Source organism: Apium graveolens, chromosome 3 (assembly GCF_009905375.1).
Source record: "Apium graveolens cultivar Ventura chromosome 3, ASM990537v1, whole genome shotgun sequence".
NCBI classification, from domain to species: domain Eukaryota; kingdom Viridiplantae; phylum Streptophyta; class Magnoliopsida; order Apiales; family Apiaceae; genus Apium; species Apium graveolens.
The window spans coordinates 122342003-122347623 of NC_133649.1; the positions used below are offsets into that span (position 1 = coordinate 122342003).

The 5621-nt window shown below is 39.0% G+C and overlaps 1 non-coding gene across 1 annotated transcript; it reads left to right on the forward strand.

Annotated features, from left to right (window-relative positions):
- The first annotated feature begins 4253 nt into the window (after positions 1–4253).
- Positions 4254–4360, forward strand: LOC141716302 (small nucleolar RNA R71). Its single transcript, XR_012573015.1, has one exon. It is a non-coding gene; the product is annotated as a small nucleolar RNA R71 (small nucleolar RNA).
- Positions 4361–5621: the final 1261 nt, after the last annotated feature.

The window sequence follows — 5621 nt, forward strand, 5'->3', positions numbered from 1 at the left end:
AACGAAGTCTTGTATATTGTTCTATATGCCCAAACAGCTTCATCAAGCTTTAAAGACCAATCCTTCCTTGACGGACATACAATTTTCTCTAGAATACGCTTGATCTCCCTGTTAGACACCTCAGCTTGACCATTAGTCTGAGGATGTTAGGTTGTAGTAATGCGATGATTCACATTATACCTTTGCATCATGGTAGTGAACTTGCGATTGCAAAAATGCGATCCCTCGTCACTGATTATGACTCTTGGAGTCCCAAATCATGTGAATATATGCTTATAATGAAAATTAAGCACTACCTTCACATCATTTATCGACAATGCCTTGACTTTAACCCATTTCGACACATAATCGAACGCCAGCAAGATATACTGATTATTGTACGATGAGACAAACGGCCCCATGAAGTCGATTCCCCAAACATCAAAGACTTCAACCTCGAGAAGCACATTAAGAGGCATATCATCCCTCTTGGATATATTACTCACACGCTGGCATCGATCACACTTCAAAACAAAGTGATGCGCATCCTTAAACAATGTAGGCCAGAAGAATCCTGCTTGAAGGACAGGAGCTGCTTTCTTCTCTCCACCATAATGACTTATATAAACAGTTGAATGACAGTCTCGCAAGATCCCCCCCCCCCGTTTCGCTGTGCAGAATACATCTCCTGATGATTTGGTCAACTCCTTGCCTAAAAAAATATGGCTCATCCCACATGTACCACTTCACCCCATGAAGAAACTTCTTCCTCTGAGCGTACGACAAGTTTTGAGGCATGATATTACTCACAAGGTAGTTCACAATGTCTTCAAACTACGGTTCTTCCTATTGCACCCCAAAAAACTGCTCATCGGGAAAAGACTCATTTATCAATGTCTTATCCTTTGAAGTTGCATTTGGATCTTCCAAATGAGAGAGATGATCATCGACTTGATTTTCAGTACCTTATATGTCCTTGATCTCTAATTCAAACTCCTGAAGCAAAAGAACCCATCTAATCAATCTAGGCTTCGAGTCTTTCTTCGATACGAGATATTAAATAACAGCATGATCAATGAAAACTGTCACCTTCGTCCCAAGCAAATATGATCGAAACTTCTCAAAACCGTAGATACTGGCCAAAAGTTCTTTCTCAGTAGTAGTATAATTCAGTTGAGCACAATTGAGGGTCTTACTAGCATAGTAGACCACACGAAATATGTTGTTCTTTCTCTGCCCGAGAACTTCTCCAATTGCATAGTCACTTGCATCGCACATCATGTCAAAAGGTTCATTCCAATCAGGTGCAGTTAAGACAGGTGCCGTGATCAAACTTTTCTTCAAGAACTCAAAAGCAGCTAGGAACTCGTCATCAAACTTGAACGGGACATCCTTCACCAGAAGATTGCACAAAGGTTTAGAGATTTTTGAGAAGTCCTTGATGAACCGCCTATAAAAACCCGCATGACCAAGAAAGTTGCGAACTCCCTTAACGGAAATTGGTGGAGGAAGATTTTCAATGACCCCGACCTTGGCTTTGTCCACCTCAAAACCCTTACTAGAGACCTTGTGACCAAGAATAATGCCCTGTCGCACCATAAAGTGACATTTCTCCCAATTGCGAATCAGGTTGGTCTCAACACACCTTTTAAGAACGTCGCCAAGATTCCGCAAGAACTCATCAAATGAATCTCCAAACACAGAGAAGTCGTCCATTAACACCTCCACATTCTGACCAATCATGTTAGAGAAAATAGCCATCATACATCTCTGAAATGTGGTCGGTGCTCCTCACAACCCAAAAGAAACTCTTCTAAAGGCTAAAGTACCAAAATGACAGGTGAAAGTGGTATTTTCCTGATCTTCCGGAGCAATGCAAATCTAATAATAGCCTGAATAACCATCCATAACACAGTAGTTCTCATGCCCAGCCAACCTGTCAAGCATCTGATCAATAAAAAGCAGAGGGAAGTGATCCTTTCTCTTGGCCTTGTTCAGCTTCCTGTAATCTATGCACACTCTCCACCCCGTGACTGTTCGAGTAGGAATGAGCTCATTCTTCTCATTAGCACCAACGGTGATACCTCTTTTCTTCGGTACACAATGAACTGGACTCACCCAAGAACTGTCAAAAATGGGATAGATGATTCCTGCATCCAGCCATTTGAGAATTTCATTCTTCACAACTTCTTTCATGATTGGATTGAGCCTTCTTTGTTGCTCAACAGTAGGCTTGCTACCTTCCTCTAGCAGAATTTTATGCATGTAATAAGAAAGGCTGATTCCCTTAATATCTGTTATCGTCCATCCAATTGCGATTTGAACTCTCTCAGAATTCTTAAGAGTTTTTCCTCATCACTACCTGAAAGGTCAGCTGCAATAATCACAGGCAAAGTAGATGCATCACCTCAAAAATCATACCTTAAGTGTTCAGGCAATGGGTTAAGCTTAAGTGTAGGAGCTTCCTAAATAGATGGCTTGAGGCACTTTAGAGATTTGTTCAGCTCCTCCATTCCAAGAGATTCAAAAGGCATATCCATCTTCCTCTTCCAGGGAGAAGCATTCAGATATTGCAACTGCTCATCACCTTCATCATCTTCACTATTTGAATTTCCCCACAAGGACTTTTCTAAGGCATCAGATCTTAGCAATTGATCAAGTTCTGAAGTAACCACATAATCAACCAACTCTACCTTTAAGAACTCCTAATTTTCCGTAGGAAATTTCATGGCATTGAACACATTAAAAGTTACATCCTGATCCTGCACTCGCATGGTGAGCTCACCCTTCTGCACATCTATCAAGGTTCGGCCAGTAGCCAAGAAAGGTCTTCCCAAGATTATGGGAATTTTCTTGTCCTCCTCGAAATCAAGAATTAAAAAATTAGCAGGAAAGATGAGTTTATCCAACTTGACCAAGACATCCTCCATAATGCCTCGCGGATATGTAATAGAACTATCGGCCAACTGCAAGGTTATATAAGTAGGCTTTGGATCAGGCAAGTCCAACTTCTTGAAGATTGACAAAGGCATCAGATTGATGCTAGCTCCCAAGTCACATAAGCATCTGTCAAAAGACACTTTTCCAATGGTTCAAGGAATAGTGAAGCTACCAGGATCTTTAAGCTTCAGAGGCAAAATCTGTCGCAGCACAACACTGCACTCCTCCATGAGAGCAACTGTCTCTAAGTCATCAAGCTTCACTTTACGAGAAAGTATACCTTTCATAAACTTCGCATAACTAGGCATCTGTTCAAGAGCTTCAGCGAAAGGTATATTGATATGAAGTTTCTTGAACGCCTCCAGAAACTTTTCAAACTGCTTATCCAGCTTTTTCTTCTACAGCCTTTTAGGAAAGGGAGGTGGAGGATAGATCTGTTTCTCCCCTGTATTACCCTCAAGAGGAGTGTGTTCAATAGTAGTCTTCCTTGGTTCCACTTCAGCTTTCTTCTGCACTTCTTCTTCATCTAGAGTTTCATCATCCGAAACTTGTGAGTGTTAGGAATTCGCAACCTTCCCAGACCTCAATATAATTGCCTTTACCTGCTCCTTAGCTTCCCTCTTTCCTGGTACTTTAGTGTCACTAGGGAGTGTACCAGGTTGACGATTTAGCAAGGCATTAGCAATTTGCCCAATTTGATTTTCCAAGGACTTGATAGAAACCGCTTGGCTCTTGTACATGAGCCTAAACTCCTCCAATTCAGACTTTTCATTATACTGTTGCAGCTGGAGTTGTTGTCTTGGTGCATATTACGGTTGCTGAAAGCTAGGGGGTTATACTGCTTTACTGGATATTGCTGATAAGGCTGCTGAACCACATTCTGAGTGTTGCTCCAGCTAAAGTTAGGATGATTGCGGTTGTTAGGATGATAGGTGGCTGGAACAGGTTGCTGCGACCTCTGAAAGTTGCTCACGAATTAAGCTGATTCACTAGAAATAGCACACTGATCCGTCTCATGGGCACTAGCACAAAGCTCACAGAAACTAGTGATCTGATTAACTCCATAATTAGCCAAAGAATCCACCTTCATCGTCAAAGCCTTAAGTTGAGCAGCTATAGCAGTAGCTACATCTAACTCCAGAATTCCTGCTACCTTGCCCTGAGATAGTCTCTGAGTAGGATTATGGTATTCATTAGCAGCCATCAGTTCAATCTATTCATAAGCTTCATCATAGCTTTTATCCCAAAAGGCTCCTCCTGATGCTGCATCAAGCATGGGTCTAGAAGTAGCACCCAATCCATTATAGAAATAATTAATGATCATCCAGTCAGGCATCCCATGATGAGGGCACTTCCTAAGCATCTCCTTATAACGATCCCAAGCCTCACATAAAGATTCTCCAGATTGCAGAGCAAATTGAGTAAGTGCGTTTCTGATCGCAGAAGTATTCGCTATAGAAAAGAATTTAGTTAAGAACTTTTGAGTAAGATCCTCCCATTTGGTGATAGACCCCGGTGATAGAGAATGTAACCAGCACTTTGATTTATCCCGCAGAGAGAATGGGAAAAGCCTCAACTTATTAGCATCTTCAGAAACTCCATTGAACTTGAAAGTGTCGCATATCTCGATGAAATCTCTGATGTGCATGTTGGGTCTTATGTCGGAGAACCCCCAAACTAAACTGAGTTCTGTATCATCTGAATCGTGCTCGACTTGATCTCAAAGGTATTAGTCGAGATGGTTGGTCGAATAATTCTAGACTGAACAATGGTAGAGAATATCTTAATACAACACTTAAATTCGTTGTTGATAATTATATATCACATTAAAAAATCAATAAATAAAAGAACCAATATTAAATTAAAAACCAACAAAATTTACAAATTAAATTTTTTAAAAACCAACAAATTTATATATTAAATTAATATCCCTTTCAAACAACGATTAGCAATCACAGTTAATCTGATCTATAATGTTATACAAATAACAATAAAATTAAAGAAATTTACCAGAAGTAAAATATAACGAATTCAAAAGATTTTTAACTGTGAAATTTAGAAACCCGATTGCAATACTAAAACAAATATGTTCTTTATCGATCTTTAAAAGAATATTATTGAATTCTATTAAAATGCTAAATTTGGATATTAACAGTTTAGAGATCTCATTCATACAAAGATATGAAACATTATTTTAACACTTCGAAAGACAAATTCGATAACAAATAAGCACACCATCAAAAATCCAAACACAAACTATTGAATCAAACGGTAAAGATACACAAAGACACACACAGAGAGAGAGAGAGAGAGAGAGAGAGAAATTAGCATAGCAAGAATCAATTAGTAATATACATACACAACAGTCATATACATATAAGAGAGAGAAGGAGAGAGAGATTATTGATTACAGTATGAGGGGAGAGGAGATGATATGAACCCAGTTAGGTAAAAAGGGTGAAAAGTTAAAAAAAAGACACTAATATCAGCGTGTGTGTATATATATAATCCTATCTTTCAAAACTCAAAGGTAAACTATCAATTATAAGATGAATTAGGACACTCCAAATAAAAGAATTATGATTATTTTCTTAATTAAGATCGGGTTGAAAATATTCTTGGTGAGATAAATTAGGTTCTCAGATCTGTATGCTTTATTTGGGAAGAATAGAGTCGATTGATTCAACTCAAATAACTACTAA